The sequence below is a fragment of the Phalangium opilio genome, unplaced genomic scaffold, assembly GCF_054372755.1.
Source record: "Phalangium opilio isolate 3A_F unplaced genomic scaffold, DU_Popi_V2 ptg000021l_1, whole genome shotgun sequence".
In the NCBI taxonomy this organism is placed as follows: domain Eukaryota; kingdom Metazoa; phylum Arthropoda; class Arachnida; order Opiliones; family Phalangiidae; genus Phalangium; species Phalangium opilio.
The window spans coordinates 3262997-3287056 of record NW_028324153.1 but is presented as its reverse complement, the minus strand read 5'-3'; the positions used below and the strand labels follow the sequence as shown (position 1 = coordinate 3287056).

Below are 24060 nucleotides of genomic sequence, written 5' to 3'. Positions count from 1 at the left end.
GAACCCACGCCCTCAAACGAGGACCAGAATACAGCGATTCACATCGTCAACCAATGAAACTAAGAACACTTGAGTCTGTCGCCTAAGACCGCTCGGCCATCCTGTTGTAGTTTTATGTAATTTGGACGTTTTAAAATTACATCTCTTACAGTTATTTTCATAAAACACATCGTGTCAGAAGTGCGATACGAACCCACGTCCTCAAAAGAGGACCAGAATACACAGATTCACATCGTGAACGAAGGAAGCTAAGCCCCTTGAGTCTGGCGCCTTAGACCGCTCGGCCATCCTGACGTGGTTTTATGTAATTTGGACGTTTTAAAATTACATCTCTTCCAGTTATTTTCAAAAAACACATCGTGTCAGAAGTGGGATTCGAACCCACGCCCTCAAACGAGGACCAGAATACACAGATTCACATCGTGAACGAAGGAAGCTAAGCCCCTTGAGTCTGGCGCCTTAGACCGCTCGGCCATCCTGACGTAGTTTTATGTAATTTGGACGTTATAAAATTACATCTCTTCCAGTTATTTTCAAAAAACACATCGTGTCAGAAGTGGGATTCGAACCCACGCCCTAAAACGAGGACGAGAATACACAGATTCACATCGTGAACGAAGGAAGCTAAGCCCCTTTAGTCTGGCACCTTAGGCCGCTCGGCCATCCTGACGTGGTTGTATGTAATTTGGACGTTTTAAAATTACATCTCTTCCAGTTATTTTCAAAAAACACATCGTGTCAGAAGTGGGATTCGAACCCACGCCCTAAAACGAGGACGAGAATACACAGATTCACATCGTGAACGAAGGAAGCTAAGCCCCTTGAGTCTGTCGCCTTAGACAGCTCGGCCATCCTGTTGTGGTCTTTGGTAATTTGGACGTTTCAAAATTACATCTCTTCCAGTTATTTTCATAAAACACATCGTGTCATAAGTGGGATTCGAACCCACGCCCTCAAACGAGGACCAGAATACAGCGATTCACATCGTCAACCAATGAAACTAAGAACACTTGAGTCTGTCGCCTAAGACCGCTCGGCCATCCTGTTGTAGTTTTATGTAATTTGGACGTCTTAAAATTACATCTCTTACAGTTATTTTCATAAAACACATCGTGTCAGAAGTGCGATACGAACCCACGTCCTCAAAAGAGGACCAGAATACACAGATTCACATCGTGAACGAAGGAAGCTAAGCCCCTTGAGTCTGGCGCCTTAGACCGCTCGGCCATCCTGACGTGGTTTTATGTAATTTGGACGATTTAAAATTACATCTCTTCCAGTTATTTTCAAAAAACACATCGTGTCAGAAGTGGAATTCGAACCCACGCCCTCAAACGAGGACCAGAATACACAGATTCACATCGTGAACGAAGGAAGCTAAGCCCCTTGAGTCTGGCGCCTTAGACCGCTCGGCCATCCTGACGTAGTTTTATGTAATTTGGACGTTATAAAATTACCTCTCTTCCAGTTATTTTCAAAAAACACATCGTGTCAGAAGTGGGATTCGAACCCACGCCCTAAAACGAGGACGAGAATACACAGATTCACATCGTGAACGAAGGAAGCTAAGCCCCTTTAGTCTGGCACCTTAGGCCGCTCGGCCATCCTGACGTGGTTGTATGTAATTTGGACGTTTTAAAATTACATCTCTTCCAGTTATTTTCAAAAAACACATCGTGTCAGAAGTGGGATTCGAACCCACGCCCTAAAACGAGGACGAGAATACACAGATTCACATCGTGAACGAAGGAAGCTAAGCCCCTTGAGTCTGTCGCCTTAGACAGCTCGGCCATCCTGTTGTGGTCTTTGGTAATTTTGACGTTTTAAAATTACATCTCTTCCAGTTATTTTCATAAAACACATCGTGTCATAAGTGGGATTCGAACCCACGCCCTCAAACGAGGACCAGAATACACAGATTCACATCGTAAACGAAGGAAGCTAAGCCCCTTGAGTCTGGCGTTTAGACCGCTCGGCCCTCCTGACGTGGTTTTATGTAATTTGGACGTTTTAAAATTACATCTCTTCCAGTTATTTTCATAAAACACATCGTGTAAGAAGTGGGATACGAACCCACGCCCTAAAACGAGGACGAGAATACACAGATTCACATCGTGAACGAAGGAAGCTAAGCCCCTTGAGTCTGGCACCTTAGGCCGCTCGGCCCTCCTGACGTGGTTTTATGTAATTTGGACGTTTTAAAATTACATCTCTTCCAGTTATTTTCAAAAAACACATCTTGTCAGAAGTGGGATTCGAACCCACGCCCTAAAACGAGGACGAGAATACACAGATTCACATCGTAAACGAAGGAAGCTAAGCCCCTTGAGTCTGGCGTTTAGACCGCTCGGCCCTCCTGACGTGGTTTTATGTAATTTGGACGTTTTAAAATTACATCTCTTCCAGTTATTTTCATAAAACACATCGTGTAAGAAGTGGGATACGAACCCACGCCCTAAAACGAGGACGAGAATACACAGATTCACATCGTGAACGAAGGAAGCTAAGCCCCTTGAGTCTGGCACCTTAGGCCGCTCGGCCATCCTGACGTGGTTTTATGTAATTTGGACGTTTTAAAATTACATCTCTTCCAGTTATTTTCAAAAAACACATCTTGTCAGAAGTGGGATTCGAACCCACGCCCTAAAACGAGGACGAGAATACACAGATTCACATCGTGAACGAAGGAAGCTAAGCCCCTTGAGTCTGGCACCTTAGGCCGCTCGGCCATCCTGACGTGGTTTTATGTAATTTGGACGTTTTAAAATTACATCTCTTCCAGTTATTTTCAAAAAACACATCGTGTCAGAAGTGGGATTCGAACCCACGCCCTCAAACGAGGACCAGAATACACAGATTCACATCGTGAACGAAGGAAGCTAAGCCCCTTGAGTCTGGCGCCTTAGACCGCTCGGCCATCCTGACGTAGTTTTATGTAATTTGGACGTTATAAAATTACATCTCTTCCAGTTATTTTCAAAAAACACATCGTGTCAGAAGTGGGATTCGAACCCACGCCCTAAAACGAGGACGAGAATACACAGATTCACATCGTGAACGAAGGAAGCTAAGCCCCTTTAGTCTGGCACCTTAGGCCGCTCGGCCATCCTGACGTGGTTGTATGTAATTTGGACGTTTTAAAATTACATCTCTTCCAGTTATTTTCAAAAAACACATCGTGTCAGAAGTGGGATTCGAACCCACGCCCTAAAACGAGGACGAGAATACACAGATTCACATCGTGAACGAAGGAAGCTAAGCCCCTTGAGTCTGTCGCCTTAGACAGCTCGGCCATCCTGTTGTGGTCTTTGGTAATTTTGACGTTTTAAAATTACATCTCTTCCAGTTATTTTCATAAAACACATCGTGTCATAAGTGGGATTCGAACCCACGCCCTCAAACGAGGACCAGAATACAGCGATTCACATCGTCAACCAATGAAACTAAGAACACTTGAGTCTGTCGCCTAAGACCGCTCGGCCATCCTGTTGTAGTTTTATGTAATTTGGACGTTTTAAAATTACATCTCTTACAGTTATTTTCATAAAACACATCGTGTCAGAAGTGCGATACGAACCCACGTCCTCAAAAGAGGACCAGAATACACAGATTCACATCGTGAACGAAGGAAGCTAAGCCCCTTGAGTCTGGCGCCTTAGACCGCTCGGCCATCCTGACGTGGTTTTATGTAATTTGGACGTTTTAAAATTACATCTCTTCCAGTTATTTTCAAAAAACACATCGTGTCAGAAGTGGGATTCGAACCCACGCCCTCAAACGAGGACCAGAATACACAGATTCACATCGTGAACGAAGGAAGCTAAGCCCCTTTAGTCTGGCACCTTAGGCCGCTCGGCCATCCTGACGTGGTTGTATGTAATTTGGACGTTTTAAAATTACATCTCTTCCAGTTATTTTCAAAAAACACATCGTGTCAGAAGTGGGGTTCGAACCCACGCCCTAAAACGAGGACGAGAATACACAGATTCACATCGTGAACGAAGGAAGCTAAGCCCCTTGAGTCTGTCGCCTTAGACAGCTCGGCCATCCTGTTGTGGTCTTTGGTAATTTGGACGTTTCAAAATTACATCTCTTCCAGTTATTTTCATAAAACACATCGTGTCATAAGTGGGATTCGAACCCACGCCCTCAAACGAGGACCAGAATACAGCGATTCACATCGTCAACCAATGAAACTAAGAACACTTGAGTCTGTCGCCTAAGACCGCTCGGCCATCCTGTTGTAGTTTTATGTAATTTGGACGTTTTAAAATTACATCTCTTACAGTTATTTTCATAAAACACATCGTGTCATAAGTGGGATTCGAACCCACGCCCTCAAACGAGGACCAGAATACACAGATTCACATCGTAAACGAAGGAAGCTAAGCCCCTTGAGTCTGGCGTTTAGACCGCTCGGCCCTCCTGACGTGGTTTTATGTAATTTGGACGTTTTAAAATTACATCTCTTCCAGTTATTTTCAAAAAACACATCTTGTCAGAAGTGGGATTCGAACCCACGCCCTAGAACGAGGACGAGAATACACAGATTCACATCGTAAACGAAGGAAGCTAAGCCCCTTGAGTCTGGCGTTTAGACCGCTCGGCCCTCCTGACGTGGTTTTATGTAATTTGGACGTTTTAAAATTACATCTCTTCCAGTTATTTTCATAAAACACATCGTGTAAGAAGTGGGATACGAACCCACGCCCTAAAACGAGGACGAGAATACACAGATTCACATCGTGAACGAAGGAAGCTAAGCCCCTTGAGTCTGGCACCTTAGGCCGCTCGGCCATCCTGACGTGGTTTTATGTAATTTGGACGTTTTAAAATTACATCTCTTCCAGTTATTTTCAAAAAACACATCTTGTCAGAAGTGGGATTCGAACCCACGCCCTAAAACGAGGACGAGAATACACAGATTCACATCGTGAACGAAGGAAGCTAAGCCCCTTGAGTCTGGCACCTTAGGCCGCTCGGCCATCCTGACGTGGTTTTATGTAATTTGGACGTTTTAAAATTACATCTCTTCCAGTTATTTTCAAAAAACACATCGTGTCAGAAGTGGGATTCGAACCCACACCCTAAAACGAGGACGAGAATACACAGATTCACATCGTGAACGAAGGAAGCTAAGCCCCTTGAGTCTGTCGCCTTAGACAGCTCGGCCATCCTGTTGTGGTTTTATGTAATTTGGACGTTTTAAAATTACATCTCTTCCAGTTATTTTCAAAAAACACATCGTGTCAGAAGTGGGATTCGAACCCACGCCCTAAAACGAGGACGAGAATACACAGATTCACATCGTGAACGAAGGAAGCTAAGCCCCTTGAGTCTGTCGCCTTAGACAGCTCGGCCATCCTGTTGTGGTCTTTGGTAATTTTGACGTTTTAAAATTACATCTCTTCCAGTTATTTTCATAAAACACATCGTGTCATAAGTGGGATTCGAACCCACGCCCTCAAACGAGGACCAGAATACACAGATTTACATCGTAAACGAAGGAAGTTAAGCCCCTTGAGTCTGGCGTTTAGATCGCTCGGCCCTCCTGACGTGGTTTTAAGTAATTTGGACGTTTTAAAATTACATCTCTTCCAGTTATTTTCATAAAACACATCGTGTCAGAAGTGGGATACGAACCCACACCCTCAAACGAGGACCAGAATAAACAGATTCACATCGTGAACGAAGGAAGCTAAGCCCCTTGAGTCTGGCGCCTTAGACCGCTCGGCCATCCTGACGTGGTTTTATGTAATTTGGACGTTTTAAAATTACATCTCTTCCAGTTATATTCGAAAAACACATCGTGTCAGAAGTGGGATTCGAACCCACGCCCTCAAACGAGGACCAGAATACACAGATTCACATCGTGAACGAAGGAAGCTAAGCCCCTTGAGTCTGGCGCCTTAGACCGCTCGGCCATACTGACGTGGTTTTATGTAATTTGGACGTTTCAAAATTACATCTCTTCCAGTTATTTTCATAAAACACATCGTGTCATAAGTGGGATTCGAACCCACGCCCTCAAACGAGGACCAGAATACAGCGATTCACATCGTCAACCAATGAAACTAAGAACACTTGAGTCTGTCGCCTAAGACCGCTCGGCCATCCTGTTGTAGTTTTATGTAATTTGGACGTTTTAAAATTACATCTCTTACAGTTATTTTCATAAAACACATCGTGTCAGAAGTGCGATACGAACCCACGTCCTCAAAAGAGGACCAGAATACACAGATTCACATCGTGAACGAAGGAAGCTAAGCCCCTTGAGTCTGGCGCCTTAGACCGCTCGGCCATCCTGACGTGGTTTTATGTAATTTGGACGTTTTAAAATTACATCTCTTCCAGTTATTTTCAAAAAACACATCGTGTCAGAAGTGGGATTCGAACCCACGCCCTCAAATGAGGACCAGAATACACAGATTCACATCGTGAACGAAGGAAGCTAAGCCCCTTGAGTCTGGCGCCTTAGACCGCTCGTTCATCCTGACGTAGTTTTATGTAATTTGGACGTTTTAAAATTACATCTCTTCCAGTTATTTTCAAAAAACACATCGTGTCAGAAGTGGGATTCGAACCCACGCCCTAAAACGAGGACGAGAATACACAGATTCACATCGTGAACGAAGGAAGCTAAGCCCCTTGAGTCTGGCACCTTAGGCCGCTCGGCCATCCTGACGTGGTTGTATGTAATTTGGACGTTTTAAAATTACATCTCTTCCAGTTATTTTCAAAAAACACATCGTGTCAGAAGTGGGATTCGCACCCACGCCCTAAAACGAGGACGAGAATACACAGATTCACATCGTGAACGAAGGAAGCTAAGCCCCTTGAGTCTGTCGCCTTAGACAGCTCGGCCATCCTGTTGTGGTCTTTGGTAATTTTGACGTTTTAAAATTACATCTCTTCCAGTTATTTTCATAAAACACATCGTGTCATAAGTGGGATTCGAACCCACGCCCTCAAACGAGGACCAGAATACACAGATTCACATCGTAAACGAAGGAAGCTAAGCCCCTTGAGTCTGGCGTTTAGACCGCTCGGCCCTCCTGACGTGGTTTTATGTAATTTGGACGTTTTAAAATTACATCTCTTCCAGTTATTTTCATAAAACACATCGTGTCAGAAGTGGGATGCGAACCCACGCCCTAAAACGAGGACGAGAATACACAGATTCACATCGTGAACGAAGGAAGCTAAGCCCCTTGAGTCTGGCACCTTAGGCCGCTCGGCCATCCTGACGTGGTTGTATGTAATTTGGACGTTTTAAAATTACATCTCTTCCAGTTATTTTCAAAAAACACATCGTGTCAGAAGTGGGATTCGCACCCACGCCCTAAAACGAGGACGAGAATACACAGATTCACATCGTGAACGAAGGAAGCTAAGCCCCTTGAGTCTGTCGCCTTAGACAGCTCGGCCATCCTGTTGTGGTCTTTGGTAATTTTGACGTTTTAAAATTACATCTCTTCCAGTTATTTTCATAAAACACATCGTGTCATAAGTGGGATTCGAACCCACGCCCTCAAACGAGGACCAGAATACACAGATTCACATCGTAAACGAAGGAAGCTAAGCCCCTTGAGTCTGGCGTTTAGACCGCTCGGCCCTCCTGACGTGGTTTTATGTAATTTGGACGTTTTAAAATTACATCTCTTCCAGTTATTTTCATAAAACACATCGTGTCAGAAGTGGGATGCGAACCCACGCCCTAAAACGAGGACGAGAATACACAGATTCACATCGTGAACGAAGGAAGCTAAGCCCCTTGAGTCTGGCACCTTAGGCCGCTCGGCCATCCTGACGTGGTTTTATGTAATTTGGACGTTTTAAAATTACATCTCTTCCAGTTATTTTCAAAAAACACATCTTGTCAGAAGTGGGATTCGAACCCACGCCCTAAAACGAGGACGAGAATACACAGATTCACATCGTGAACGAAGGAAGCTAAGCCTCTTGAGTCTGTCGCCTTAGACAGCTCGGCCATCCTGTTGTGGTCTTTGGTAATTTTGACGTTTTAAAATTACATCTCTTCAAGTTATTTTCATTAAACACATCGTGTCATAAGTGGGATTCGAACCCACGCCCTCAAACGAGGACCAGAATACACAGATTCACATCGTAAACGAAGGAAGCTAAGCCCCTTGAGTCTGGCGCCTTAGACAGCTCGGCCATCCTGTTGTGGTCTTTGGTAATTTTGACGTTTTAAAATTACATCTCTTCCAGTTATTTTCATAAAACACATCGTGTCATAAGTGGGATTCGAACCCACGCCCTCAAACGAGGACCAGAATACACAGATTCACATCGTAAACGAAGGAAGCTAAGCCCCTTGAGTCTGGCGTTTAGACCGCTCGGCCCTCCTGACGTGGTTTTATGTAATTTGGACGTTTTAAAATTACATCTCTTCCAGTTATTTTCATAAAACACATCGTGTCAGAAGTGGGATGCGAACCCACGCCCTAAAACGAGGACGAGAATACACAGATTCACATCGTGAACGAAGGAAGCTAAGCCCCTTGAGTCTGGCACCTTAGGCCGCTCGGCCATCCTGGAGTGGTTGTATGTAATTTGGACGTTTTAAAATTACATCTCTTCCAGTTATTTTCAAAAAACACATCGTGTCAGAAGTGGGATTCACACCCACGCCCTAAAACGAGGACGAGAATACACAGATTCACATCGTGAACGAAGGAAGCTAAGCCCCTTGAGTCTGTCGCCTTAGACAGCTCGGCCATCCTGTTGTGGTCTTTGGTAATTTTGACGTTTTAAAATTACATCTCTTCCAGTTATTTTCATAAAACACATCGTGTCATAAGTGGGATTCGAACCCACGCCCTCAAACGAGGACCAGAATACACAGATTCACATCGTAAACGAAGGAAGCTAAGCCCCTTGAGTCTGGCGTTTAGACCGCTCGGCCCTCCTGACGTGGTTTTATGTAATTTGGACGTTTTAAAATTACATCTCTTCCAGTTATTTTCATAAAACACATCGTGTCAGAAGTGGGATGCGAACCCACGCCCTAAAACGAGGACGAGAATACACAGATTCACATCGTGAACGAAGGAAGCTAAGCCCCTTGAGTCTGGCACCTTAGGCCGCTCGGCCATCCTGACGTGGTTTTATGTAATTTGGACGTTTTAAAATTACATCTCTTCCAGTTATTTTCAAAAAACACATCTTGTCAGAAGTGGGATTCGAACCCACGCCCTAAAACGAGGACGAGAATACACAGATTCACATCGTGAACGAAGGAAGCTAAGCCTCTTGAGTCTGTCGCCTTAGACAGCTCGGCCATCCTGTTGTGGTCTTTGGTAATTTTGACGTTTTAAAATTACATCTCTTCAAGTTATTTTCATTAAACACATCGTGTCATAAGTGGGATTCGAACCCACGCCCTCAAACGAGGACCAGAATACACAGATTCACATCGTAAACGAAGGAAGCTAAGCCCCTTGAGTCTGGCGTTTAGACCGCTCGGCCCTCCTGACGTGGTTTTATGTAATTTGGACGTTTTAAAATTACATCTCTTCCAGTTATTTTCATAAAACACATCGTGTCAGAAGTGGGATACGAACCCACGCCCTCAAACGAGGACCAGAATACACAGATTCACATCGTGAACGAAGGAAGCTAAGCCCCTTGAGTCTGGCGCCTTAGACAGCTCGGCCATCCTGTTGTGGTCTTTGGTAATTTTGACGTTTTAAAATTACATCTCTTCCAGTTATTTTCATAAAACACATCGTGTCATAAGTGGGATTCGAACCCACGCCCTCAAACGAGGACCAGAATACACAGATTCACATCGTAAACGAAGGAAGCTAAGCCCCTTGAGTCTGGCGTTTAGACCGCTCGGCCCTCCTGACGTGGTTTTATGTAATTTGGACGTTTTAAAATTACATCTCTTCCAGTTATTTTCATAAAACACATCGTGTCAGAAGTGGGATGCGAACCCACGCCCTAAAACGAGGACGAGAATACACAGATTCACATCGTGAACGAAGGAAGCTAAGCCCCTTGAGTCTGGCACCTTAGGCCGCTCGGCCATCCTGACGTGGTTGTATGTAATTTGGACGTTTTAAAATTACATCTCTTCCAGTTATTTTCAAAAAACACATCGTGTCAGAAGTGGGATTCGCACCCACGCCCTAAAACGAGGACGAGAATACACAGATTCACATCGTGAACGAAGGAAGCTAAGCCCCTTGAGTCTGTCGCCTTAGACAGCTCGGCCATCCTGTTGTGGTCTTTGGTAATTTTGACGTTTTAAAATTACATCTCTTCCAGTTATTTTCATAAAACACATCGTGTCATAAGTGGGATTCGAACCCACGCCCTCAAACGAGGACCAGAATACACAGATTCACATCGTAAACGAAGGAAGCTAAGCCCCTTGAGTCTGGCGTTTAGACCGCTCGGCCCTCCTGACGTGGTTTTATGTAATTTGGACGTTTTAAAATTACATCTCTTCCAGTTATTTTCATAAAACACATCGTGTCAGAAGTGGGATGCGAACCCACGCCCTAAAACGAGGACGAGAATACACAGATTCACATCGTGAACGAAGGAAGCTAAGCCCCTTGAGTCTGGCACCTTAGGCCGCTCGGCCATCCTGACGTGGTTTTATGTAATTTGGACGTTTTAAAATTACATCTCTTCCAGTTATTTTCAAAAAACACATCTTGTCAGAAGTGGGATTCGAACCCACGCCCTAAAACGAGGACGAGAATACACAGATTCACATCGTGAACGAAGGAAGCTAAGCCTCTTGAGTCTGTCGCCTTAGACAGCTCGGCCATCCTGTTGTGGTCTTTGGTAATTTTGACGTTTTAAAATTACATCTCTTCAAGTTATTTTCATTAAACACATCGTGTCATAAGTGGGATTCGAACCCACGCCCTCAAACGAGGACCAGAATACACAGATTCACATCGTAAACGAAGGAAGCTAAGCCCCTTGAGTCTGTCGCCTTAGACAGCTCGGCCATCCTGTTGTGGTCTTTGGTAATTTTGACGTTTTAAAATTACATCTCTTCCAGTTATTTTCATAAAACACATCGTGTCATAAGTGGGATTCGAACCCACGCCCTCAAACGAGGACCAGAATACACAGATTCACATCGTAAACGAAGGAAGCTAAGCCCCTTGAGTCTGGCGTTTAGACCGCTCGGCCCTCCTGACGTGGTTTTATGTAATTTGGACGTTTTAAAATTACATCTCTTCCAGTTATTTTCATAAAACACATCGTGTCAGAAGTGGGATGCGAACCCACGCCCTAAAACGAGGACGAGAATACACAGATTCACATCGTGAACGAAGGAAGCTAAGCCCCTTGAGTCTGGCACCTTAGGCCGCTCGGCCATCCTGACGTGGTTGTATGTAATTTGGACGTTTTAAAATTACATCTCTTCCAGTTATTTTCAAAAAACACATCGTGTCAGAAGTGGGATTCGCACCCACGCCCTAAAACGAGGACGAGAATACACAGATTCACATCGTGAACGAAGGAAGCTAAGCCCCTTGAGTCTGTCGCCTTAGACAGCTCGGCCATCCTGTTGTGGTCTTTGGTAATTTTGACGTTTTAAAATTACATCTCTTCCAGTTATTTTCATAAAACACATCGTGTCATAAGTGGGATTCGAACCCACGCCCTCAAACGAGGACCAGAATACACAGATTCACATCGTAAACGAAGGAAGCTAAGCCCCTTGAGTCTGGCGTTTAGACCGCTCGGCCCTCCTGACGTGGTTTTATGTAATTTGGACGTTTTAAAATTACATCTCTTCCAGTTATTTTCATAAAACACATCGTGTCAGAAGTGGGATGCGAACCCACGCCCTAAAACGAGGACGAGAATACACAGATTCACATCGTGAACGAAGGAAGCTAAGCCCCTTGAGTCTGGCACCTTAGGCCGCTCGGCCATCCTGACGTGGTTTTATGTAATTTGGACGTTTTAAAATTACATCTCTTCCAGTTATTTTCAAAAAACACATCTTGTCAGAAGTGGGATTCGAACCCACGCCCTAAAACGAGGACGAGAATACACAGATTCACATCGTGAACGAAGGAAGCTAAGCCTCTTGAGTCTGTCGCCTTAGACAGCTCGGCCATCCTGTTGTGGTCTTTGGTAATTTTGACGTTTTAAAATTACATCTCTTCAAGTTATTTTCATTAAACACATCGTGTCATAAGTGGGATTCGAACCCACGCCCTCAAACGAGGACCAGAATACACAGATTCACATCGTAAACGAAGGAAGCTAAGCCCCTTGAGTCTGGCGTTTAGACCGCTCGGCCCTCCTGACGTGGTTTTATGTAATTTGGACGTTTTAAAATTACATCTCTTCCAGTTATTTTCATAAAACACATCGTGTCAGAAGTGGGATACGAACCCACGCCCTCAAACGAGGACCAGAATACACAGATTCACATCGTGAACGAAGGAAGCTAAGCCCCTTGAGTCTGGCGCCTTAGACCGCTCGGCCATCCTGACGTAGTTTTATGTAATTTGGACGTTTTAAAATTACATCTCTTCCAGTTATTTTCAAAAAACACATCGTGTCAGAAGTGGGATTCGAACCCACGCCCTAAACCGAGGACGAAAATACACAGATTCACATCGTGAACGAAGGAAGCTAAGCCCCTTGAGTCTGGCACCTTAGGCCGCTCGGCCATCCTGACGTGGTTTTATGTAATTTGGACGTTTTAAAATTACACCTCTTCCAGTTATATTCGAAAAACACATCGTGTCAGAAGTGGGATTCGAACCCACGCCCTCAAACGAGGACCAGAATACACAGATTCACATCGTGAACGAAGGAAGCTAAGCCCCTTGAGTCTGGCGCCTTAGACCGCTCGGCCATACTGACGTGGTTTTATGTAATTTGGACGTTTCAAAATTACATCTCTTCCAGTTATTTTCATAAAACACATCGTGTCATAAGTGGGATTCGAACCCACGCCCTCAAACGAGGACCAGAATACAGCGATTCACATCGTCAACCAATGAAACTAAGAACACTTGAGTCTGTCGCCTAAGACCGCTCGGCCATCCTGTTGTAGTTTTATGTAATTTGGACGTTTTAAAATTACATCTCTTACAGTTATTTTCATAAAACACATCGTGTCAGAAGTGCGATACGAACCCACGTCCTCAAAAGAGGACCAGAATACACAGATTCACATCGTGAACGAAGGAAGCTAAGCCCCTTGAGTCTGGCGCCTTAGACCGCTCGGCCATCCTGACGTGGTTTTATGTAATTTGGGCGTTTTAAAATTACATCTCTTCCAGTTATTTTCAAAAAACACATCGTGTCAGAAGTGGGATTCGAACCCACGCCCTCAAACGAGGACCAGAATACACAGATTCACATCGTGAACGAAGGAAGCTAAGCCCTTTGAGTCTGGCGCCTTAGACCGCTCGGCCATCCTGACGTAGTTTTATGTAATTTGGACGTTATAAAATTACATCTCTTCCAGTTATTTTCAAAAAACACATCGTGTCAGAAGTGGGATTCGAACCCACGCCCTAAAACGAGGACGAGAATACACAGATTCACATCGTGAACGAAGGAAGCTAAGCCCCTTTAGTCTGGCACCTTAGGCCGCTCGGCCATCCTGACGTGGTTGTATGTAATTTGGACGTTTTAAAATTACATCTCTTCCAGTTATTTTCAAAAAACACATCGTGTCAGAAGTGGGATTCGAACCCACGCCCTAAAACGAGGACGAGAATACACAGATTCACATCGTGAACGAAGGAAGCTAAGCCCCTTGAGTCTGTCGCCTTAGACAGCTCGGCCATCCTGTTGTGGTCTTTGGTAATTTGGACGTTTCAAAATTACATCTCTTCCAGTTATTTTCATAAAACACATCGTGTCATAAGTGGGATTCGAACCCACGCCCTCAAACGAGGACCAGAATACAGCGATTCACATCGTCAACCAATGAAACTAAGAACACTTGAGTCTGTCGCCTAAGACCGCTCGGCCATCCTGTTGTAGTTTTATGTAATTTGAACGTTTTAAAATTACATCTCTTACAGTTATTTTCATAAAACACATCGTGTCAGAAGTGCGATACGAACCCACGTCCTCAAAAGAGGACCAGAATACACAGATTCACATCGTGAACGAAGGAAGCTAAGCCCCTTGAGTCTGGCGCCTTAGACCGCTCGGCCATCCTGACGTGGTTTTATGTAATTTGGACGTTTTAAAATTACATCTCTTCCAGTTATTTTCAAAAAACACATCGTGTCAGAAGTGGGATTCGAACCCACGCCCTCAAACGAGGACCAGAATACACAGATTCACATCGTGAACGAAGGAAGCTAAGCCCCTTGAGTCTGGCGCCTTAGACCGCTCGGCCATCCTGACGTAGTTTTATGTAATTTGGACGTTATAAAATTACATCTCTTCCAGTTATTTTCAAAAAACACATCGTGTCAGAAGTGGGATTCGAACCCACGCCCTAAAACGAGGACGAGAATACACAGATTCACATCGTGAACGAAGGAAGCTAAGCCCCTTTAGTCTGGCACCTTAGGCCGCTCGGCCATCCTGACGTGGTTGTATGTAATTTGGACGTTTTAAAATTACATCTCTTCCAGTTATTTTCAAAAAACACATCGTGTCAGAAGTGGGATTCGAACCCACGCCCTAAAACGAGGACGAGAATACACAGATTCACATCGTGAACGAAGGAAGCTAAGCCCCTTGAGTCTGTCGCCTTAGACAGCTCGGCCATCCTGTTGTGGTCTTTGGTAATTTTGACGTTTTAAAATTACATCTCTTCCAGTTATTTTCATAAAACACATCGTGTCATAAGTGGGATTCGAACCCACGCCCTCAAACGAGGACCAGAATACACAGATTCACATCGTAAACGAAGGAAGCTAAGCCCCTTGAGTCTGGCGTTTAGACCGCTCGGCCCTCCTGACGTGGTTTTATGTAATTTGGACGTTTTAAAATTACATCTCTTCCAGTTATTTTCAAAAAACACATCTTGTCAGAAGTGGGATTCGAACCCACGCCCTAAAACGAGGACGAGAATACACAGATTCACATCGTGAACGAAGGAACCTAAGCCCCTTGAGTCTGTCGCCTTAGACAGCTCGGCCATCCTGTTGTGGTCTTTGGTAATTTTGACGTTTTAAAATTACATCTCTTCAAGTTATTTTCATAAAACACATCGTGTCATAAGTGGGATTCGAACCCACGCCCTCAAACGAGGACCAGAATACACAGATTCACATCGTAAAAGAAGGAAGCTAAGCCCCTTGAGTCTGGCGTTTAGACCGCTCGGCCCTCCTGACGTGGTTTTATGTAATTTGGACGTTTTAAAATTACATCTCTTCCAGTTATTTTCATAAAACACATCGTGTCAGAAGTGGGATACGAACCCACGCCCTCAAACGAGGACCAGAATACACAGATTCACATCGTGAACGAAGGAAGCTAAGCCCCTTGAGTCTGGCGCCTTAGACCGCTCGGCCATCCTGACGTGGTTTTATGTAATTTGGACGTTTTAAAATTACATCTCTTCCAGTTATTTTCAAAAAACACATCGTGTCAGAAGTGGGATTCGAACCCATGCCCTAAACCGAGGACGAGAATACACAGATTCACATCGTGAACGAAGGAAGCTAAGCCCCTTGAGTCTGGCACCTTAGGCCGCTCGGCCATCCTGACGTGGTTTTATGTAATTTGGACGTTTTAAAATTACACCTCTTCCAGTTATATTCGAAAAACACATCGTGTCAGAAGTGGGATTCGAACCCACGCCCTCAAACGAGGACCAGAATACACAGATTCACATCGTGAACGAAGGAAGCTAAGCCCCTTGAGTCTGGCGCCTTAGACCGCTCGGCCATCCTGACGTGGTTTTATGTAATTTGGACGTTTTAAAATTACATCTCTTCCAGTTATTTTCAAAAAACACATCGTGTCAGAAGTGGGATTCGAACCCACGCCCTAAAACGAGGACGAGAATACACAAATTCACATCGTGAACGAAGGAAGCTAAGCCCCTTGAGTCTGTCGCCTTAGACAGCTCGGCCATCCTGTTGTGGTCTTTGGTAATTTTGACGTTTTAAAATTACATCTCTTCAAGTTATTTTCATAAAACACATCGTGTCATAAGTGGGATTCGAACCCACGCCCTCAAACGAGGACCAGAATACACAGATTCACATCGTGAACGAAGGAAGCTAAGCCCCTTGAGTCTGGCGCCTTAGACCGCTCGGCCATCCTGACGTAGTTTTATGTAATTTGGACGTTATAAAATTACATCTCTTCCAGTTATTTTCAAAAAACACATCGTGTCAGAAGTGGGATTCGAACCCACGCCCTAAAACGAGGACGAGAATACACAGATTCACATCGTGAACGAAGGAAGCTAAGCCCCTTTAGTCTGGCACCTTAGGCCGCTCGGCCATCCTGACGTGGTTGTATGTAATTTGGACGTTTTAAAATTACATCTCTTCCAGTTATTTTCAAAAAACACATCGTGTCAGAAGTGGGATTCGAACCCACGCCCTAAAACGAGGACGAGAATACACAGATTCACATCGTGAACGAAGGAAGCTAAGCCCCTTGAGTCTGTCGCCTTAGACAGCTCGGCCATCCTGTTGTGGTCTTTGGTAATTTTGACGTTTTAAAATTACATCTCTTCCAGTTATTTTCATAAAACACATCGTGTCATAAGTGGGATTCGAACCCACGCCCTCAAACGAGGACCAGAATACACAGATTCACATCGTAAACGAAGGAAGCTAAGCCCCTTGAGTCTGGCGTTTAGACCGCTCGGCCCTCCTGACGTGGTTTTATGTAATTTGGACGTTTTAAAATTACATCTCTTCCAGTTATTTTCAAAAAACACATCTTGTCAGAAGTGGGATTCGAACCCACGCCCTAAAACGAGGACGAGAATACACAGATTCACATCGTGAACGAAGGAACCTAAGCCCCTTGAGTCTGTCGCCTTAGACAGCTCGGCCATCCTGTTGTGGTCTTTGGTAATTTTGACGTTTTAAAATTACATCTCTTCAAGTTATTTTCATAAAACACATCGTGTCATAAGTGGGATTCGAACCCACGCCCTCAAACGAGGACCAGAATACACAGATTCACATCGTAAAAGAAGGAAGCTAAGCCCCTTGAGTCTGGCGTTTAGACCGCTCGGCCCTCCTGACGTGGTTTTATGTAATTTGGACGTTTTAAAATTACATCTCTTCCAGTTATTTTCATAAAACACATCGTGTCAGAAGTGGGATACGAACCCACGCCCTCAAACGAGGACCAGAATACACAGATTCACATCGTGAACGAAGGAAGCTAAGCCCCTTGAGTCTGGCGCCTTAGACCGCTCGGCCATCCTGACGTGGTTTTATGTAATTTGGACGTTTTAAAATTACATCTCTTCCAGTTATTTTCAAAAAACACATCGTGTCAGAAGTGGGATTCGAACCCACGCCCTAAACCGAGGACGAGAATACACAGATTCACATCGTGAACGAAGGAAGCTAAGCCCCTTGAGTCTGGCACCTTAGGCCGCTCGGCCATCCTGACGTGGTTTTATGTAATTTGGACGTTTTAAAATTACACCTCTTCCAGTTATATTCGAAAAACACATCGTGTCAGAAGTGGGATTCGAACCCACGCCCTCAAACGAGGACCAGAATACACAGATTCACATCGTGAACGAAGGAAGCTAAGCCCCTTGAGTCTGGCGCCTTAGACCGCTCGGCCATCCTGACGTGGTTTTATGTAATTTGGACGTTTTAAAATTACATCTCTTCCAGTTATTTTCAAAAAACACATCGTGTCAGAAGTGGGATTCGAACCCACGCCCTAAAACGAGGACGAGAATACACAAATTCACATCGTGAACGAAGGAAGCTAAGCCCCTTGAGTCTGTCGCCTTAGACAGCTCGGCCATCCTGTTGTGGTCTTTGGTAATTTTGACGTTTTAAAATTACATCTCTTCAAGTTATTTTCATAAAACACATCGTGTCATAAGTGGGATTCGAACCCACGCCCTCAAACGAGGACCAGAATACACAGATTCACATCGTAAACGAAGGAAGCTAAGCCCCTTGAGTCTGGCACCTTAGGCCGCTCGGCCATCCTGACGTGGTTTTATGTAATTTGGACGTTTTAAAATTACATCTCTTCCAGTTATTTTCAAAAAACACATCTTGTCAGAAGTGGGATTCGAACCCACGCCCTAAAACGAGGACGAGAATACACAGATTCGCATCGTGAACGAAGGAAGCTAAGCCCCTTGAGTCTGTCGCCTTAGACAGCTCGGCCATCCTGTTGTGGTCTTTGGTAATTTTGACGTTTTAAAATTACATCTCTTCAAGTTATTTTCATAAAACACATCGTGTCATAAGTGGGATTCGAACCCACGCCCTCAAACGAGGACCAGAATACACAGATTCACATCGTAAACGAAGGAAGCTAAGCCACTTGAGTCTGGCGTTTAGACCGCTCGGCCCTCCTGACGTGGTTTTATGTAATTTGGACGTTTTAAAATTACATCTCTTCCAGTTATTTTCATAAAACACATCGTGTCAGAAGTGGGATACGAACCCACGCCCTCAAACGAGGACCAGAATACACAGATTCACATCGTGAACGAAGGAAGCTAAGCCCCTTGAGTCTGGCGCCTTAGACCGCTCGGCAATCCTGACGTAGTTTTATGTAATTTGGACGTTTTAAAATTACATCTCTTCCAGTTAATTTCAAAAAACACATCGTGTCAGAAGTGGGATTCGAACCCACGCCCTCAAACGAGGACCAGAATACACAGATTCACATCGTGAACGAAGGAAGCTAAGCCCCTTGAGTCTGGCGCCTTAGACCGCTCGGCCATCCTGACGTAGTTTTATGTAATTTTGACGTTTTAAAATTAATCTCTTCCAGTTATTTTCAAAAAACACATCGTGTCAGAAGTGGGATTCGAACCCACGCCCTAAAACGAGGACAAGAATACACAGATTCACATCGTGAACGAAGGAAGCTAAGCCCCTTGAGTCTGGCACCTTAGGCCGCTCGGCCATCCTGACGTGGTTGTATGTAATTTGGACGTTTTAAAATTACATCTCTTCCAGTTATTTTCAAAAAACACATCGTGTCAGAAGTGGGACTCGAACCCACGCCCTCAAACGAGGACCAGAATACAGTGTTTCACATCGTGAACGAAGGAAGCTAAGCCCCTTGAGTCTGGCACCTTAGGCCGCTCGGCCATCCTGACGTGGTTTTATGTAATTTGGACGTTTTAAAATTACATCTCTTCCAGTTATTTTCAAAAAACACATCGTATCAGAAGTGGGATTCGAACCCACGCCCTAAAACGAGGACGAGAATACACAGATTCACATCGTGAACGAAGGAAGCTAAGCCCCTTGAGTCTGTCGCCTTTGACAGCTCGGCCATCCTGTTGTGGTCTTTGGTGATTTTGACGTTTTAAAATTACATCTCTTCCAGTTATTTTCATAAAACACATCGTGTCATAAGTGGGATTCGAACCCACGCCCTCAAACGAGGACCAGAATACACAGATTCACATCGTAAACGAAGGAAGCTAAGCCCCTTGAGTCTGGCGTTTAGACCGCTCGGCCCTCCTGACGTGGTTTTATGTAATTTGGACGTTTTAAAATTACATCTCTTCCAGTTATTTTCATAAAACACATCGTGTCAGAAGTGGGATACGAACCCACGCCCTCAAACGAGGACCAGAATACACAGATTCACATCGTGAACGAAGGAAGCTAAGCCCCTTGAGTCTGGCGCCTTAGACCGCTCGGCAATCCTGACGTAGTTTTATGTAATTTGGACGTTTTAAAATTACATCTCTTCCAGTTAATTTCAAAAAACACATCGTGTCAGAAGTGGGATTCGAACCCACGCCCTCAAACGAGGACCAGAATACACAGATTCACATCGTGAACGAAGGAAGCTAAGCCCCTTGAGTCTGGCACCTTAGGCCGCTCGGCCATCCTGACGTGGTTGTATGTAATTTGGACGTTTTAAAATTACATCTCTTCCAGTTATTTTCAAAAAACACATCGTGTCAGAAGTGGGATTCGCACCCACGCCCTAAAACGAGGACGAGAATACACAGATTCACATCGTGAACGAAGGAAGCTAAGCCCCTTGAGTCTGTCGCCTTAGACAGCTCGGCCATCCTGTTGTGGTCTTTGGTAATTTTGACGTTTTAAAATTACATCTCTTCCAGTTATTTTCATAAAACACATCGTGTCATAAGTGGGATTCGAACCCACGCCCTCAAACGAGGACCAGAATACACAGATTCACATCGTAAACGAAGGAAGCTAAGCCCCTTGAGTCTGGCGTTTAGACCGCTCGGCCCTCCTGACGTGGTTTTATGTAATTTGGACGTTTTAAAATTACATCTCTTCCAGTTATTTTCATAAAACACATCGTGTCAGAAGTGGGATGCGAACCCACGCCCTAAAACGAGGACGAGAATACACAGATTCACATCGTGAACGAAGGAAGCTAAGCCCCTTGAGTCTGGCACCTTAGGCCGCTCGGCCATCCTGACGTGGTTTTATGTAATTTGGACGTTTTAAAATTACATCTCTTCCAGTTATTTTCAAAAAACACATCTTGTCAGAAGTGGGATTCGAACCCACGCCCTAAAACGAGGACGAGAATACACAGATTCACATCGTGAACGAAGGAAGCTAAGCCTCTTGAGTCTGTCGCCTTAGACAGCTCGGCCATCCTGTTGTGGTCTTTGGTAATTTTGACGTTTTAAAATTACATCTCTTCAAGTTATTTTCATTAAACACATCGTGTCATAAGTGGGATTCGAACCCACGCCCTCAAACGAGGACCAGAATACACAGATTCACATCGTAAACGAAGGAAGCTAAGCCCCTTGAGTCTGGCGTTTAGACCGCTCGGCCCTCCTGACGTGGTTTTATGTAATTTGGACGTTTTAAAATTACATCTCTTCCAGTTATTTTCATAAAACACATCGTGTCAGAAGTGGGATACGAACCCACGCCCTCAAACGAGGACCAGAATACACAGATTCACATCGTGAACGAAGGAAGCTAAGCCCCTTGAGTCTGGCGCCTTAGACCGCTCGGCCATCCTGACGTAGTTTTATGTAATTTGGACGTTTTAAAATTACATCTCTTCCAGTTATTTTCAAAAAACACATCGTGTCAGAAGTGGGATTCGAACCCACGCCCTAAACCGAGGACGAAAATACACAGATTCACATCGTGAACGAAGGAAGCTAAGCCCCTTGAGTCTGGCACCTTAGGCCGCTCGGCCATCCTGACGTGGTTTTATGTAATTTGGACGTTTTAAAATTACACCTCTTCCAGTTATATTCGAAAAACACATCGTGTCAGAAGTGGGATTCGAACCCACGCCCTCAAACGAGGACCAGAATACACAGATTCACATCGTGAACGAAGGAAGCTAAGCCCCTTGAGTCTGGCGCCTTAGACCGCTCGGCCATACTGACGTGGTTTTATGTAATTTGGACGTTTCAAAATTACATCTCTTCCAGTTATTTTCATAAAACACATCGTGTCATAAGTGGGATTCGAACCCACGCCCTCAAACGAGGACCAGAATACAGCGATTCACATCGTCAACCAATGAAACTAAGAACACTTGAGTCTGTCGCCTAAGACCGCTCGGCCATCCTGTTGTAGTTTTATGTAATTTGGACGTTTTAAAATTACATCTCTTACAGTTATTTTCATAAAACACATCGTGTCAGAAGTGCGATACGAACCCACGTCCTCAAAAGAGGACCAGAATACACAGATTCACATCGTGAACGAAGGAAGCTAAGCCCCTTGAGTCTGGCGCCTTAGACCGCTCGGCCATCCTGACGTGGTTTTATGTAATTTGGGCGTTTTAAAATTACATCTCTTCCAGTTATTTTCAAAAAACACATCGTGTCAGAAGTGGGATTCGAACCCACGCCCTCAAACGAGGACCAGAATACACAGATTCACATCGTGAACGAAGGAAGCTAAGCCCCTTGAGTCTGGCGCCTTAGACCGCTCGGCCATCCTGACGTAGTTTTATGTAATTTGGACGTTATAAAATTACATCTCTTCCAGTTATTTTCAAAAAACACATCGTGTCAGAAGTGGGATTCGAACCCACGCCCTAAAACGAGGACGAGAATACACAGATTCACATCGTGAACGAAGGAAGCTAAGCCCCTTTAGTCTGGCACCTTAGGCCGCTCGGCCATCCTGACGTGGTTGTATGTAATTTGGACGTTTTAAAATTACATCTCTTCCAGTTATTTTCAAAAAACACATCGTGTCAGAAGTGGGATTCGAACCCACGCCCTAAAACGAGGACGAGAATACACAGATTCACATCGTGAACGAAGGAAGCTAAGCCCCTTGAGTCTGTCGCCTTAGACAGCTCGGCCATCCTGTTGTGGTCTTTGGTAATTTGGACGTTTCAAAATTACATCTCTTCCAGTTATTTTCATAAAACACATCGTGTCATAAGTGGGATTCGAACCCACGCCCTCAAACGAGGACCAGAATACAGCGATTCACATCGTCAACCAATGAAACTAAGAACACTTGAGTCTGTCGCCTAAGACCGCTCGGCCATCCTGTTGTAGTTTTATGTAATTTGAACGTTTTAAAATTACATCTCTTACAGTTATTTTCATAAAACACATCGTGTCAGAAGTGCGATACGAACCCACGTCCTCAAAAGAGGACCAGAATACACAGATTCACATCGTGAACGAAGGAAGCTAAGCCCCTTGAGTCTGGCGCCTTAGACCGCTCGGCCATCCTGACGTGGTTTTATGTAATTTGGACGTTTTAAAATTACATCTCTTCCAGTTATTTTCAAAAAACACATCGTGTCAGAAGTGGGATTCGAACCCACGCCCTCAAACGAGGACCAGAATACACAGATTCACATCGTGAACGAAGGAAGCTAAGCCCCTTGAGTCTGGCGCCTTAGACCGCTCGGCCATCCTGACGTAGTTTTATGTAATTTGGACGTTATAAAATTACATCTCTTCCAGTTATTTTCAAAAAACACATCGTGTCAGAAGTGGGATTCGAACCCACGCCCTAAAACGAGGACGAGAATACACAGATTCACATCGTGAACGAAGGAAGCTAAGCCCCTTTAGTCTGGCACCTTAGGCCGCTCGGCCATCCTGACGTGGTTGTATGTAATTTGGACGTTTTAAAATTACATCTCTTCCAGTTATTTTCAAAAAACACATCGTGTCAGAAGTGGGATTCGAACCCACGCCCTAAAACGAGGACGAGAATACACAGATTCACATCGTGAACGAAGGAAGCTAAGCCCCTTGAGTCTGTCGCCTTAGACAGCTCGGCCATCCTGTTGTGGTCTTTGGTAATTTTGACGTTTTAAAATTACATCTCTTCCAGTTATTTTCATAAAACACATCGTGTCATAAGTGGGATTCGAACCCACGCCCTCAAACGAGGACCAGAATACACAGATTCACATCGTAAACGAAGGAAGCTAAGCCCCTTGAGTCTGGCGTTTAGACCGCTCGGCCCTCCTGACGTGGTTTTATGTAATTTGGACGTTTTAAAATTACATCTCTTCCAGTTATTTTCAAAAAACACATCTTGTCAGAAGTGGGATTCGAACCCACGCCCTAAAACGAGGACGAGAATACACAGATTCACATCGTGAACGAAGGAACCTAAGCCCCTTGAGTCTGTCGCCTTAGACAGCTCGGCCATCCTGTTGTGGTCTTTGGTAATTTTGACGTTTTAAAATTACATCTCTTCAAGTTATTTTCATAAAACACATCGTGTCATAAGTGGGATTCGAACCCACGCCCTCAAACGAGGACCAGAATACACAGATTCACATCGTAAAAGAAGGAAGCTAAGCCCCTTGAGTCTGGCGTTTAGACCGCTCGGCCCTCCTGACGTGGTTTTATGTAATTTGGACGTTTTAAAATTACATCTCTTCCAGTTATTTTCATAAAACACATCGTGTCAGAAGTGGGATACGAACCCACGCCCT

At 44.5% G+C, this 24060-nt stretch overlaps 14 non-coding genes across 14 annotated transcripts; all 14 read right to left on the bottom strand.

Moving 5' to 3' along the window:
* Positions 1–360: 360 nt before the first annotated feature.
* TRNAL-CAA (transfer RNA leucine (anticodon CAA)) lies at positions 361–482 on the bottom strand. The gene is made up of 2 exons: positions 445–482; positions 361–406 (listed from the first exon to the last, which is right to left on the bottom strand). It is a non-coding gene; the product is annotated as a tRNA-Leu (tRNA).
* Positions 483–2803: 2321 nt separating this feature from the next.
* TRNAL-CAA (transfer RNA leucine (anticodon CAA)) lies at positions 2804–2925 on the bottom strand. Its single transcript has 2 exons — positions 2888–2925; positions 2804–2849 (listed from the first exon to the last, which is right to left on the bottom strand). It is a non-coding gene; the product is annotated as a tRNA-Leu (tRNA).
* Positions 2926–3744: 819 nt separating this feature from the next.
* Positions 3745–3866, bottom strand: TRNAF-AAA (transfer RNA phenylalanine (anticodon AAA)). The gene is made up of 2 exons: positions 3829–3866; positions 3745–3790 (listed from the first exon to the last, which is right to left on the bottom strand). It is a non-coding gene; the product is annotated as a tRNA-Phe (tRNA).
* Positions 3867–5810: 1944 nt separating this feature from the next.
* TRNAL-CAA (transfer RNA leucine (anticodon CAA)) lies at positions 5811–5932 on the bottom strand. Its single transcript has 2 exons — positions 5895–5932; positions 5811–5856 (listed from the first exon to the last, which is right to left on the bottom strand). It is a non-coding gene; the product is annotated as a tRNA-Leu (tRNA).
* A 6825-nt stretch (positions 5933–12757) lies between these two features.
* TRNAL-CAA (transfer RNA leucine (anticodon CAA)) lies at positions 12758–12879 on the bottom strand. The gene is made up of 2 exons: positions 12842–12879; positions 12758–12803 (listed from the first exon to the last, which is right to left on the bottom strand). It is a non-coding gene; the product is annotated as a tRNA-Leu (tRNA).
* A 443-nt stretch (positions 12880–13322) lies between these two features.
* TRNAL-CAA (transfer RNA leucine (anticodon CAA)) lies at positions 13323–13444 on the bottom strand. The gene is made up of 2 exons: positions 13407–13444; positions 13323–13368 (listed from the first exon to the last, which is right to left on the bottom strand). It is a non-coding gene; the product is annotated as a tRNA-Leu (tRNA).
* Positions 13445–14263: 819 nt separating this feature from the next.
* On the bottom strand, positions 14264–14385 carry TRNAL-CAA (transfer RNA leucine (anticodon CAA)). Its single transcript has 2 exons — positions 14348–14385; positions 14264–14309 (listed from the first exon to the last, which is right to left on the bottom strand). It is a non-coding gene; the product is annotated as a tRNA-Leu (tRNA).
* Positions 14386–15765: 1380 nt separating this feature from the next.
* Positions 15766–15887, bottom strand: TRNAL-CAA (transfer RNA leucine (anticodon CAA)). Its single transcript has 2 exons — positions 15850–15887; positions 15766–15811 (listed from the first exon to the last, which is right to left on the bottom strand). It is a non-coding gene; the product is annotated as a tRNA-Leu (tRNA).
* A 254-nt stretch (positions 15888–16141) lies between these two features.
* TRNAL-CAA (transfer RNA leucine (anticodon CAA)) lies at positions 16142–16263 on the bottom strand. Its single transcript has 2 exons — positions 16226–16263; positions 16142–16187 (listed from the first exon to the last, which is right to left on the bottom strand). It is a non-coding gene; the product is annotated as a tRNA-Leu (tRNA).
* A 1380-nt stretch (positions 16264–17643) lies between these two features.
* Positions 17644–17765, bottom strand: TRNAL-CAA (transfer RNA leucine (anticodon CAA)). The gene is made up of 2 exons: positions 17728–17765; positions 17644–17689 (listed from the first exon to the last, which is right to left on the bottom strand). It is a non-coding gene; the product is annotated as a tRNA-Leu (tRNA).
* Positions 17766–18770: 1005 nt separating this feature from the next.
* On the bottom strand, positions 18771–18892 carry TRNAL-CAA (transfer RNA leucine (anticodon CAA)). The gene is made up of 2 exons: positions 18855–18892; positions 18771–18816 (listed from the first exon to the last, which is right to left on the bottom strand). It is a non-coding gene; the product is annotated as a tRNA-Leu (tRNA).
* Positions 18893–21398: 2506 nt separating this feature from the next.
* Positions 21399–21520, bottom strand: TRNAL-CAA (transfer RNA leucine (anticodon CAA)). The gene is made up of 2 exons: positions 21483–21520; positions 21399–21444 (listed from the first exon to the last, which is right to left on the bottom strand). It is a non-coding gene; the product is annotated as a tRNA-Leu (tRNA).
* Positions 21521–21963: 443 nt separating this feature from the next.
* Positions 21964–22085, bottom strand: TRNAL-CAA (transfer RNA leucine (anticodon CAA)). Its single transcript has 2 exons — positions 22048–22085; positions 21964–22009 (listed from the first exon to the last, which is right to left on the bottom strand). It is a non-coding gene; the product is annotated as a tRNA-Leu (tRNA).
* Positions 22086–22904: 819 nt separating this feature from the next.
* On the bottom strand, positions 22905–23026 carry TRNAL-CAA (transfer RNA leucine (anticodon CAA)). The gene is made up of 2 exons: positions 22989–23026; positions 22905–22950 (listed from the first exon to the last, which is right to left on the bottom strand). It is a non-coding gene; the product is annotated as a tRNA-Leu (tRNA).
* Positions 23027–24060: the final 1034 nt, after the last annotated feature.